The sequence below is a fragment of the Camelus bactrianus genome, unplaced genomic scaffold (assembly GCF_048773025.1).
Source record: "Camelus bactrianus isolate YW-2024 breed Bactrian camel unplaced genomic scaffold, ASM4877302v1 HiC_scaffold_15, whole genome shotgun sequence".
NCBI classification, from domain to species: domain Eukaryota; kingdom Metazoa; phylum Chordata; class Mammalia; order Artiodactyla; family Camelidae; genus Camelus; species Camelus bactrianus.
This window is the reverse complement of record NW_027413928.1, coordinates 109,583-123,465: the sequence shown is the minus strand read 5'-3', so window position 1 is coordinate 123,465 and position 13,883 is coordinate 109,583. Positions and strand designations below refer to the sequence as shown.

Sequence of the window (13,883 nt, the reverse complement as noted above, 5' to 3'; positions counted from 1 at the left end):
CATTCGGTTTCAGGTTCTACCTGATTCAGCCCCCTGGCCTCAGTCTCAGGCCACTGTGGGCTATGCAGACAGACGTTTCTGACGTTGTCGAGATGGACAAGATAAGGAGGGTTCCCCCCAGAGAACTGGGCCGCTGCTTCTATGAGATCAAAAAGCTGACCTACTCATCCAGTTCTATGTTTAGAAATTTGCTCCTTTCTGGGAAAGCGTAGAGCTCTGCGGTAGAGTGCGTGCTCAGCATGCACAAGGCCTTGGGCTCAGTCCCCAGTACCACCACTGAAAACGTATAATAAATCTAAATAATTAATTGAAACGTAGATAAAGACACCTAATGACCCGTCCCCCCTCCAAAAAGATAAAAACTTCTTGTTAAAAAATTTTTTTTTATTTTATTTTTTTATTTTTTTAGTTAAAAAGGCAGGAGGAGGACGAGGACGAGGACGAGGACGAGGACGAGGAGGACGAGGATGAGGAGGAGAAATTAGCTTCTTTCCAACAAGGAGATTTCCAGGTCAAATGGAGAGCCAAATATTTCTATGTTCTAAAACTTCAGCTTTCCACGTATCCTGGCGTCAAAACGTCGGCACGGGTAAAGATTGTTCATCATTCTGTGACTATGCACTTCCTGCATTTTGGAGTGTTCATCTGTCCTTTCTCTTAGGAATAGATGATCATCAGAAATAGCAGTTCTGTTGATTAAACCCCCTTTTAACATATCGTTGTTTCCTGGTCACTAAAGTTACCTAATAATCACTTCACAGTCTATGGAAGTCAAATCATTGTGCTGTACACCTGAAACTGATAGAGGGCTGTATGTCAAACCTATGTCAATAAAACTGAAAAAAGAAAAGAAGAAGAAGAAAAGAAAAGTCTGCTTGCTCGGGGCATCCGGTAAAGGCCCTCTTTCTGAGCGCACAAGTCAACCTCGGGCCGATTCACCCTGTCCCTGAAGAAGGGCAAAAATCCTCCACTCTATCTCCCGTTAGGTCCTGGACACTAGCCAGAGTTCCTCCTCCCTCAACCCCCACCCCGTTCCTGCGTCACACTGTGTGGGCTCAGGCACACAACCTATCGCTTTCCTTTAGCGTGTGGAATGAATATCGCCCGAAGGGAATTTCCTTTGTTGTCGTTTAAATAAACTGACGTGTTAATAAGTGCTCTGGAGGGACACATTCCCTTTGACCTGATCAGCCATAGTGACATCCCATGACCCAGGAGTGTACAATATCATGGATTGGAAAGGATCTTAGAATTCAGAAATCATGGTGACGTGGGTCTGATGACCTAGCTGGCTCCATACAAACCAAGAGATGAAGGTGCCCAACATTTTCACTCGATGCTGCCTAAGTTCTTGACAGTCACTTTAAAAAAGGAAAAGGAAAATTTGCATGGCACGCTTAGTTTTGAGAATGCTATCTGACTGCATGGTGGAACGCAAGGAAAAGCCGTGACGCTCGCCCACGGTATCGAGAGAAACGCAGAACCGTGTTTCTGGTAGCTTTCTTCACCGCTGCGCAAAGGCGGGAGCGACCGCTACCTCACGCAGAGGAGGAGAGGACGGGTTTCTCGGCCCCGTCACGCAATGCCAGGCAGAAGAAGCCTTCTCCGATGAGACAGAAGCGTGTCAAAGCGCATCCCTGCGTCGAAGGCTTCGGTTTCCCGGGGAAGGGGGTCGAGCCGAGGGACCCAGGCCCCCACGTCAGTCAGTCTTTCACTGGATTCACTGGCCTCGCTGTTACTCCTCAGCGATGGCCCCTCAGATTGCTCTCGTGTGTCTTTACCTTCTGGCTTTAGGAAGGACTTTAAACTTCGGCTGAGGGGCGGGACACCCAGAAGGGTTCTTTCAGTTCACCCCATCTTAGGTATTGCCATATCCAACACGTTGGTTTTCATCCCATCGTGGACCTACCTACCGGAGAGTTTCGCTGCTTAAAAGTCCCCTGTGCTCCACCTATTCATCAACAACCCCCCGCCACAACACACACACACACACACCCACACCCACACCCACACCCACACCCACACACCCACACACACACACACCCACACAGACAACCTTCACCACCACCACCCCCGACCCCACTCATCTTTTCACCCTCTCTGGGGCTTTTGCCCTTTTGAGAATGAATGTCATCTAGAGCCGGTACCCTACAGGATGCCACCTTTTCAGATTGGCTTCTTTCAGGGAGTCAGGGGCACGCAGAATCGGCCCCGCCTGTCTCCCACAGGTCTCTCGGCTCCACGGGTCCCTGGTTTCCTTTTTAGAGCCAAATCACATGCTGTGGCACGGACCTAGCCCGGGCGACGTGTCCCTTCACCTCTTGAAGGACGCGTCTGTCCCGGTCGCCTCCACGGTTCCGGCAGTGATGAAGCAAGCCCCTCCACACCCCCACCCCCACCCCGCCCACCGTCCAGGTCCGTCCGCGTTCAGGTTTCCGCGTGGACGGAGCCCCGAGGGCTAGGCCTCAGGGTGAGAGTGGTATGGCGGGTGGCAGGTGGCGCACTGAAGGGTCCCAAATCCGGAGGATGCCGGCAAGGAAGGTCGCCAGGTCAAAACCTTCCTTCCCTCCCTCCGTCTCCTTAGGGTGGATGGCTGGGCCCGTGAATTCAGAGAGGACACGAGACACATGCTGTGAGCCGAGATTTCCAAGCCAGGAGACCTGGTGGAGGGTAAAGAAACGAGTTGATTGGGGGGACGGGGGCGATGGGGGGGGCTCTTAGGACTGCAGCCCAGGAGACACAGATGCAAGAAAGAAGCACTGGAAGTGTGTGTCATCAGACTACCCCACGGGGCAAGTGGAGAAGGGGAAACGAAAGAAAACACACCACAAGAGCAAGGCGGGAACTTTGAAACGACCAGGCTGCGGCTAGCAGCTGCTGGCAGATTTGTTTTTGAAACCGGTTGGTGGTGCCCTTGAGCTTGATACAGTTCTGACCACTCATGCCCCCCCTCCCCCCATTGATGCCGGTGTCGGGACCCAGGAGAGGCCACCCCAAACATGTATGTGCCTCCGTGGCACACGGATGGGTTAGAAATGAGAGTGACCGAAGAAGCCGAGGGGCCAGCAGACGCAAGAGGGACCCTCAGACTCTTCTTTCTGTCTCCCTGAAAGCGGGAAATCGATCACTTCCGTGGAGGGTGCCCTCCCTGCATCTGGACTTAGGAAAACACCCTGATCACCCACTGAGAGCCTTCAGGCCCCGGAAGCCTAGAGAAACCAACCAACCTCGTGACTTCTTTCAGGGGCTTCCCCCCCTCCCCAAAACCCAAACTCCGTCTCGATTCTTCACGGACGGGTCACCCAAAACCAAAGGCTCTCAGCCCGGCCCATTTCGCACAAAGGGCTGATTTCTTGTCCTAAAACGGAGAAAAGCTGCCTGCTTCGGGGACACATGAGTGCTTGAATGAAAGACAGTAGGTTCCCTGTCGCTCCTGCTCAACGATCCGTCTGGGGTCCATTTTTGGATCAGTCCAGCCCAGAGAACTCAAGATGTGTAGAGGGAGGGGACAACGTCCCCCTCCCTGAAACAGGACTATGTCTGCAACAAAGTTCCTCCCACTGGCCGTCCAGCTCCATTTTGGATGACTGAATCCTGGTTCACCTCATTTGGGTGTTTTGTTTTTGTTTCTGTTTCTGTTTTTGTTTTTGTTTTTGATTAATAGACTTTATTTCCTAGAGCAGTTTCAGGCTCACAGCAGAATTGAGCAGAAAATACAGAGAGTTCTCACATAGCCCTCCCCACCCACACATATATCCTCCACTCCCCTCAACATCTCTCATCAGTGTGGCCTATTTGGTAAAACTGATGATCCGACATGGACACGTTATTATCCATCAAAGTCCATAGTTTACAGGACGGTTCACTCTTGAGGTTGTACGTTCTATGGGTTTTGACAAATGTACAATGACATGCAGCCACCACTATGGTATCCTACAGAATAATTTCATCGCCTTAAAAATCCCTCACGCTGCATCTGTTCATTCCTCCTTCCCTCCCTCTCCCCAAACCCCTGGATACCATGATCTTTTGATTGTTTCTAGAGCTTTGCCTTTTCCAGGATGTCATTTGGTTGGAATTGTACAGTTGGTAACAATTTTCAGACCGGTTTCTTTGATTTAGTAAGATGTCTTTTAAGTTTCTTCCATGTCTTTCACGGCTTGATAGCTAATTTCCTTGTCTTTCGTTCTTTTTTATTTATTTATTTTTTTAAAATGTTTTTACTGCACATATATTTTTAATTTACATATATGTACTGTTCATTGTTTCCAGGAAGGTTTAGAGCTTTAGCTTTTTAAACTTACATACTTATCAAAGGAATAAAGCCAACCACAAAAGAAGAATGAATTCAAAAAGATACACACACCCTGCTATTAGCAGCAACATCATTTATGATTGCCAAGATACGGAAGCATCCTAAGTGCACATCAATATTTGAATAGATAAAGAAGAGGGGACACACACACACACACACACACACACACACACACACACACACACACACACACATACACACACGTAATGGAATACAATTCACCCATGAGAAAGAAGGATATTTTGCCATTTGTGGCCCTTCCTTTCCTTTTTTTTTTTCCCCCCTCCACTTTAAAAACCAGAATTTTATAACTGGGATAAACACTTCCATTGAGTCAAAAACAGTAAAATGCCTAGAAATAAACTTAATCGAGGAGGTTATCTATACTCCAGAATCTGAAATGACACAAAGAAATGGAAAGATGCCTTGTGCTCTTGCATTGGAAGAATCAATACTATCAACATGGCCACACTATCCAAAGCAAACCGCAGGTTCCATGCAACCCCTGTCAAAATACTCACGACATTCCTCACAGAACTAGAACAAACAATTTCAAAATTTTTAAGGAACAACGGAAGACCCTAAACAGGCAAAGCAATCTTTCGAAGGTCTCCTCTCCCTCCCTCCCTCCCTCCCTCTCTCTCTCTCTCTCTTTCTCTCTCTCTCTCTCTCTCTCTCTCTCTCTCTCCCTCCCCCCCTCTCTCCCCCTCTCTCTCTCCCTCTCTCCCCCCCTCCCTTTCTCTGTCATCTTTTTGTTCTCTTTTCTTAGGATTTGATGACTTGAGACCATCCTTTATCATTCCTTGTAAAGCCGGCTTGATGGTGCTGAAATCTTGTAGCTTTTGTTTATCTGTGAAGCTTTTGATTTCTCCCTCAAATCTGAACGAGAGCCTTGCTGAATAGAGTATTCTTACCTGTCAGTTTTTCCCTTTCATCACTTTAAGTATGTTGTGCCACCCACTTCTGGCCTGTAGAGTTTCTGCTGAAAAATCAGCTGATAACCTTACGGGAGTTCCCTTGTATGTTATTTGTTGCTTTTCTCTCGTTCATTTTAATATTTTCTCCTTATCCTTAATTTTGGTCAATTTGATGACGATGTGCCTCGGTGTGTTCCCGTATGGTACTCTCTGCACTTCCACCTCATTTGGTTATTTAAAGGATCTTCAGTCTGTTCAATTCATAGGAGAGAACTTCCACGTGTATTTCTTCTCAGTTTTATGAAACAAAGAAGGACCCAGGAAACTGGCAAAACATAAATGCTTTTCTATTGGGTTGAGCAAAGACAGGCCCTGGCCGGGGACGGGGGGGGGTGCTGGAGGGTCGGGGGGGCGGTGTAGAGAAGGATATAGATCATTGTTAGGGTGCCTGCTTAGCATGCATGATGCCCTGGGTTCAATCCCCAGAACCACCATTAAAATAAATAAATAACCTAATCAAACCCATCCCCCTCCTCCCCCCCCCAAAAAAAAGAAGGAGAAAAGAGTGAGAGACAGAGACAGAGACAGACCATCGGGAAAAGTAGCTGCACTAATACTTCCAAGAAACAGGACAACATAAAGATAATGGAAGAAATGCTGGATAGTGAACAGCCACGGGTGGTTGGCACAGACCCATAGCTTCTGGACTCGCTAAAAAAAAAAAAAAAAAAAAAGAATATGAGAATCATATGGATCAGGAGATTGGGTCTGAATTTTGTGCCGTTTGACTTGTGCCAGTTACAAAGGTCATGCACAAGGAAGATGACTGGCTACTTTATTGTCTGAAATGAGACACTTGAAAGTGAAAGGAGGTGCTATACAATCGTGCCTGGACTGGGATTTTTCTAAGGGAGCCCAAATCCTTTACAATATATATCATGTTTTCAAAAATGAATATCATTCCTGGACAACATTTAAGCAATTATTTTCTGTGTTATCAGTAAACATTTTTAAAAAATCAGTAAGAAAGGAAGAGGGAGAGAGAAAGAGAGAGAACAGGAGTAACTATACGCGCGCGTGCGTGCATGCATGTGTGTGTGTGTGTGTGTGTGTGTGCGCGCGTGTGCGCGCACGTGTGTTGAGGTGGGGGCCTAAAAGAGGGTGAGGATTCTTTTCATCGAGGTCTGTTTGTACAGAATTCTCTCCTTCTCCGCTTTACACTGTGAAGGAAAAGCCCAGCTGGGATAACAAGCTAAGTCGCAAATCTAAGTGTAACAAGTGTCGGATTACTGATCTGAGTTCTGCTGGGCTAACTCGTAAATCTAAATTAATAAGTGCCGGTTTGCTGATTCCCTGTTCATATTTTGCTAGCCAGCTGGATTTTCAAAGAGACATATCTGGCCTTGAAATGTTGGTTTGCTGCCTCACTGCCTCTACTTTCGTGATAATGATGTTGCTAAAGCTATTGCGTGCCTATTGGCCGAATACCCCAAGCTGGTACTTAACCCTATAAAACCTCACGTGCACGTCTTGGAGGTGCTCAAGGCTTAGGAGCAGAAGCCCCTCTGAGCCCGCCGGCGTAATAAATCTGAGTACTCCAACCCTCCGAGTGGTGCTTGTTTCTTGGCCGGCCTGTCATTTCCATAACAGCACCGTTGACAATAAGAACGTCACTCTCGTTCCGGCATAAAGAAGACATCTGGGGAGGGTGGGGTGGGGGGTGGGGTGTAGATCTATGTTATGTCCTGATTCCAGGAAGGAAAGGGGCAAGGGTCGGCGTGCCCTTCTTTCTGGGGTATCTGTCTGTTCGCTTTTGGTGTTCGGCTGGTTTGGTTATTTCAGCTTTCTGTTTGGTTCCTTTCACAGATCCAGTGGCTCAAAACAGCATTCTGATTTTCTTTTCTCCTGGGGTTTGGTTTTTGATAGGTAGAGGGACAGGGCCCACGCAGGGGTGGGGGTGGGGGGTCACTGTGCCGGAGAAAGGGAGGCGGCTGTGGTGAAATCATCGAGCAGAGGGGATTTCTACGAGAGGGACTCTCCGAAGTGAATGGGGTCCAAGGAGATCAGCAGGGTTTCTGTGTGCTCGTTTGGTTTTGTTCGTGCGTGTGTTTGTTTTTTCTGGACGAGGCCAAAGAACTCTTCAGGTGGAGGTGTGTGTCCAAAGGGTCTGACAGGATGGGAGGATGCGGGGCGAGTCAGTCCATGTGCCCAGAAAGAGAGAGAATCTGACATAGCTGAGACTCAGGCCTTTTTCAGACCTAGGCCCAGAGAGCAGTTCGGCTCCGAGCATTCACGGAGAAGTTCGCCGCCACCTCAGTCCTGTCCCCCACCCCCGCCCTCCCCCACGCCTCAGCCCCCAGTGAAGGAGGAATCATGAAGTGGCCGCACTTAGGCTAAGCCAATTTTTGGCTTTATGCTTACTGCTTGCTTTTAGAACCATCAGCAAACTCGACTGACCAGACACCGCTCCCAGCTCCAGGCCCACTGTTAAAAACAGCTAAAGTTGTCGATTCTAACTGTTTGATTTGACCTTCCTCTGATCGTTCAACTTGACAATCATGTTTGGCGTCTGAGTCTTTCCCCAGGAAGGGAGTCACGGGAGGATAAGCTCAGGAGAACGACCAGCCCCCTCCCACCCCCCACCCCCCACCCCGAGTTCCTCCGTGGCGCTGGTGCCGCCGGGTGAGTCTGACCAGATAAAGAAGGTCACGGGCTGATGACCTACTAGACCACCAGGAGGTCCCATGTTATCAGACACTCATCCAGATTTAGGAGGAAGTTTCATCAGAGACCCTTGTTGATCATGAGCACCTTTTGTGCTCCCGCCTGTTGTGATTCCCTTTCATGCTCCAACCTGTTCGTCCACAGAAGCATGAAACCCCAACCCCAAGACGGGTTCACAGTTTGGAGGGCACTAGCCTGCTGTGAGTCCCCTTTGCCCAGCAAAGCAATCAAGCTGCCTCTTTTCTTCTAAACTCTAAGACCCTGTCTCTGGGTTATTTGGCTCGTCAGGGACGGGGTGGGGGAGGGCGATCTTTCGGCAACACCTGCAGAAGTTTCCCTGAGTGGCAGGAACCAGCGTGGCCCTCAGGCCTCAGCCCCAGGCAGGCAGGCAGGCAGGCAGGCAGGCAGGCAGGCAGGCAGGCAGGCAGACAGGCAGGCAGGCAGAGTTGGAGCGACCGTTGGTCCCGCCCCCGCCCGCGCTCCACCCCCCCCCGCCCCCGCCGCTGCTTCCGCCGCCGCCGCCGCCACCGCCGCCGCCGCCGCCTCCCAGGCCTTCTCCACCGATCGGTCCCAAATCGACTGACTGTCTCCTGGAAGCGGGGGCGGGGACGTCAGGAGGATCCATTCGGCAGGGCCTCGTTCAATCGCTTCATTCAAATGCAGAAAGCTCTGTGCTCAGGTCAGAGCCTTTGACTTGGCCTCCGGCTCCTCTCTGTTGAACGGCTTTTGTTCTTTGGTTTCAATTTCCCCACCCTTAGGCCACCCCGTCCCAACTGCACGGAGGGAGGCGGGAGGGAGGGGGAGAATCTCGCCTGGTCTCAGGCCAAAGGAGTCCCCTCCTTTTCCTAATCTGGGTAAACCCCACTACACCGTTTGAGAATCATGGAAGGGCATGGAAGCAGACCTCTGACTTGATAGATTCCTCTGGGATGGGAGACTTTAAAAAAACAAAATTCTTTTTCCCCTGCTTCCAGGGAGGCAGAAAGGAGGGCCAGAGTGTTCCTCTTGCCTCGGGCAGTTCTTTGTTTGTTTCTTTCTTTCTTTTGTTAAATCTTTTTTTTTTTTTCCTTTTTTTCTTCCAGTTTTATTGAGACAGAGTTGACATACAGCAGTGTATACTTTGGGGGGGGGGCGGGGAGAGGAATTCGATTTTATGTATTTATTTTTGACCGGAGGTACTGGGGATTAAACCCAGGACCTTGTGCTTGCTTGCTAAGCACACACTCTACCACTGACCTATACCCTCCCCCTTGGCCAGTTGTGAAGTCCCTTTCATTCAGCATAGTCCATCGGGCACATTTTGGGGCAGCCTACTCTGGACCCCAACATTTCCCTATTCTGTAACTTCCCTGGAAGTTTTACACATTAAAAGCTGGGCTGTTGACTGTGCATGTGCGTCCATGCGTGCGTGCGTGCGTGCGCGTGGTGTGGGGGCAGGAGGGAGGGAATAGTTTCCTAGAGGGCCTGCGTTTCATGGACCCAGTTTCTTAGTTCTGAGAACAGGTCTGTTCAAGGAAACAGTTGTAGTATCTCGTCTCAGGAGGCGGTGGTGTCGATGGGCTTCTGAAGCTAGGCCTAGGGAGCAAGCAGTCAGGTATCGCCTAAGAGGCACTTGTGTGGAAAACCAAAGTACAGCAAAAAGGTTAATCATTGGAGCAGATGAGAAACCAGATTCAGGGCCGGGAGTAGGGGGTCAGTCTGGTAGGAGATTTCCACACATCGGGGTCATCGAAACGGCTCGAGCAGTTTGAAATGCCTCTGATGATGTCCTGGGGTGTTCGGCTCAACTCTCTGAGCGGCTCCTCCAAAAACAGGCCCTAGGATGGTTTCCACAGGAGCTGTTGTGGCCATTTCTCTGACGTTTACCTCCCGTTGTCCAGCTTCAGTCTGCAGGGCTTCAGGAGACGGAGCATTTTAGTACTCAATGATGCCAAGACAAAAGGGTGAGAGAAAATGGGAAACGTTCGTGGAGATGGTCCTAGGCAGATAGTGGAGGCAACTAGAAGACCTTCAGTCTCCGGGCCGGCTTTCAGGTTGAGACAAAAACCCTAAGGCAAGCGCTTGCTGCCACAGCACATCGACTAACACGGGAACCATCCAGTGAAGATCAGCACGGCCCCTGAACGTGGACGACACACGCACATACGTGAAGCGTTCCGTAGCTTTAGTGATGTCAGTCACCCAGAGGAAGACAGATATCCTATGCCATCACTTCTAGGTGGGATCTGAAAGTAAGTCAAGACACCCATCCATACATAAATAACTCCATTTTAAAAAGACTCCAAGGAACCTATTTACAAACCAGAAACAGACTGGACTCGCAGACATGGAAAAGAAACCGATGGTTAACACAGGGGACAGGGTAGGGTGGAGGAACGGGGGAGGGCAGAGGGATAAATCAGGAGTTTGGGATTAGCAGATATAAACCACCCTATACAAACTAGGTACACAAGTAGGTCCTACTGTCTAGCACAGGGAACTATGTTCAATAGCTTGTAATAACCTATCCTGAAAAAGTATACGTGTGTGTGTGTGTGTGTGTGTGTGTGTGTGTGTGTGTGTGTGTGTGTGAATAAGTGAATCACTATGCCGTACGTCATAAATGAACACAACATTGTAAGTCAACTATACTTCCATTGACAGAGAGTTCCTACAATAAACAGGCAGGCAGGCAGGCAGGCAGGCAGGCAGGCAGGCAGGCAGACAGACACAGACACAGACACACAGACACACAGACACACAGACACACACACACACACACACACACACACACACACACACACACACACACACACACACACCCCCCACAGACACAGGGGAACCCTAAGGAAAACGAGTAGCACTAGTATCTCTTATCCATGCATGTCTATCCCAGTTTAATGGAAACCTAAGTTTTTGCCTGCAAGTCAATGATGCTAATAACTCTGCTGCCAAGAATAGAAAAATCCTCACGGAGGATTTCTGAATCCCAGAAGGGTCAGGGAGGGAGAAAAAGAGAAAGGATTCCATTCTGCTGACAGAGGTATGATAGTTACCATGTGGGTGTCCGCCTCTAAAAGGGAAGGAAGGGGAAAAAACAGAAGTTTATTTTCCCTTGTATCTGAAAAGAAAAAAATTTAAAACTCAATCCTCTTGGAGACAAGAAGTCGTACACACCTCATGTCACTGATTCTCCTCCTCCACCTCCTCCTCCTCCTTCCTCTACTTCTTCTTCTAGTCTATATCTCCCATGGATTCTGACGACCTTGCCTGATGATGGCGGGTGATGGGGGCAGAGATCGATCTTTCTGAGAAGTAAGTTGGCAAGCGCTTTAGTGAAGCCTCGTAGGATTTACCCAGCGAAGCGAGTGCCTTCGTCCCTGGAGGCTGCGGAAAGTATGTCCCCAAGTCACATACGCATGTGTTTGTCTTTTGTTGTCGTTGTTGTTGTTGTTGTTGTTGGTGGTGGTGGTGGTGGTGGTGGTGTGTGTGTGTGTGTTTGTTTGTTTGTTTGTTTATTTGTTTGTTTGTTTGTTTGTTTGTTTGTAGCAGTGTCCTGGCCATGCTGATGGCATCAGGCTTGCAGCGGGGGAAGGAAGGCTTCAACCCCTTTGGAAGTCATACCTACCATCCCAAGAACGTCTGGATGACCCCTACTATGTGGCAGTTGAATGGGGGCCAGTTACTGGGGTTCAGCGTGTCCAGAGAGAGGAGGTCTGAGGCCTCTGGGGACAAAAAGTTTGTATGTATGTATGTATGTATGTATGGCCAGTTGACTGTTTTTGCGGTCCTATAGGAATCTTCCTGCCCCTGTCTATTGAACAATGGGAGTCATCTTCCAAGTGCCCTGACACCAGACACCACGGTGGGTGAAGGAATGCGGGTGGGGTGGGGGTGGGTGGGGGAGGTCATCCAGGAAGCTGGGAGAAACCGAGAACGTCCGTGGGTCGGTGGGTCGGCCTGTCGGATGGTCGCCATGCTGGGTTTCCCCTAACCCAGGCCATTTGCCGAATGGACAGAACAGACTGGGGCCACGTGTGCCACCCACCCTCTTTCCGGAGGCTGTGGTCCACTGTGTTTGCATGAAAGTCAGTGAAGGAGGCATCTCCTCGGGACTCGGTTCCGTCCCTTTCACGAGAGCCTCCACTTTGGATGACAGCCAGCCAGCCAGCCAGCCAGCCCTCGATGCCAGGGCAGTAGACGACTGCCAGGAATATCCCATCCTTTCTGGAACCCTGAGTGTACCCACCTGTACAGACACAAGGCTGAAGAATACATGACGTTCCTTCCTAGTTGACAGCACTCCCCATGTCACTGAAACAGTGTCCAGTACGCTGACGTCATCTCCTCCCTCTCCCACACCCCCGCACGCGCACAAACACGCGCGCGCGCACACACACACACACACACACACACACACTCTGTCTGTCTGTCTGTCTGTCTGTCTGTCTGTCTGTCTGTCTGTCTGTCTTCTAAGGATGGAGAAGAGTTTGCTGAGCTATTTCGGGTGCCCTCTCATCCTAGTTCCTATCTCCAAGTTGGTTCAAAGTCCAAAAGGCGGTCAAGCACTTAATCAGATAGGTCCCTCGTAAAGAATGCCTCCCACATCACGACGACAGGCTTCTTAGGCCAGCCGAGAAGCTCCTTCAGTTCTGCGCCCATCTTGGCTCTAAGTTGATATCAGTCTGTTACGGAAATGACAGGCCAGCCAAGAAACAAGCACCTCTCGGAGGGTTGGAGTACTCAGATTTATTACGCCGGCGGGCTCAGAGGGGCTTCTGCTCCGAAGCTCTGAGCACCTCCAAGACGTGCACATGAGGTTTCATAGGGTTAATTACAAATATGGGTCTATTCGCCAATAAGGCTCAAACAACAAAAAGCAAAGGATCAGTACACTGGAGCTTATCAATTTGGAACAGATCACGTTACTGACACTTGTTGAGCTTGGATTTACGAGTTAGCTTGTTAGCCCAGTAAACTGACACTAAACTTCAGATTTACGAGTTAGCCCAGCAGAACTTAGATCAGTAAACGGACACTTATCACACTTAGATTTGTGACTTTAGCTTGTTAGCCCAGCTGGGCTTTTCCTTTACAAGTCCTCCAGGATCCAAGAAAGCCACGTTGGAAAACAAGTGGTGATTCTGATGGGACAGGAGATCAGTCATTTGGGGGCGAAGGGTGGGGTAGGGAGACATACCAGCCTGTCTGTCTGTTTTCACCCAGTGTGGGAGCCGTCCCAAAGAGATAACTCGAGAAGAGAGAAACAGGGAGTTGACAAAGAACACGTGCAGTGGCGTGCCCTCCCCCCCCCACCCCAGGAGAAGGCCAAGCCAGAAGTCCCTCCGGATGGCGGGTTCCGGACTCCAGCTTCCAGGGGAAGCGATGTTTTTTTCCTCCCCATTTCAGGCCCGGAAGAAGAGGGAGAGGCAGAGTGTCCTTCTCGGGCATCCGCTGTTTCTGAAGCACGCTTGTTGCCAAAAGATCGGCCCCCGTCCCCGACGAGCCCAAGAATCCAGAGACAAGGTCTCGGAGCTTAGAAGCAAAGAGGCCATTTTATCGCTCTGCCGGGCAAAGGGGATTCACAGCAGGCTAGCGTCTTCAAAACTGTGTACCCACCTTGGGGATGGAGTGGGTGGGGTGGTTCTAGAGCCATAGCTCAAACAATCGGGCATCGATCACCATCCACAGAATCGTTTTCTCATCAGAAGACTCAGAATGGTGTCACGATGCCTCCAGGTGACCCATTCTATAGAGGCTGGTGGTTAGATCTCGTTATCTCATAAGCACTCAAGGTGTGGCCTTCTTGGTCACTCAGGCTATTTTGTCAGGTCATTAGTCCCGTGACCGACCTTCTCCTCGGAGAAAGACTCAGAGACCCAGCATGATGATGACTTTCAATGAGTGAAATACAGTAGAAACAGTAAGATCGATAGCTTCCAGTTTCA

The 13,883-nt window shown here is 49.7% G+C and overlaps 1 long non-coding RNA gene and 1 other non-coding gene across 2 annotated transcripts; both read left to right on the top strand.

Moving 5' to 3' along the window:
• Positions 1–8,441: 8,441 nt before the first annotated feature.
• On the top strand, positions 8,442–12,227 carry LOC141576682 (uncharacterized). The gene is made up of 2 exons (XR_012505102.1): positions 8,442–8,635; positions 9,837–12,227. It is a non-coding gene; the product is annotated as an uncharacterized LOC141576682 (long non-coding RNA).
• Positions 10,014–10,122, top strand: LOC141576686 (U6 spliceosomal RNA). The gene has a single exon (XR_012505106.1). It is a non-coding gene; the product is annotated as a U6 spliceosomal RNA (small nuclear RNA).
• Positions 12,228–13,883: the final 1,656 nt, after the last annotated feature.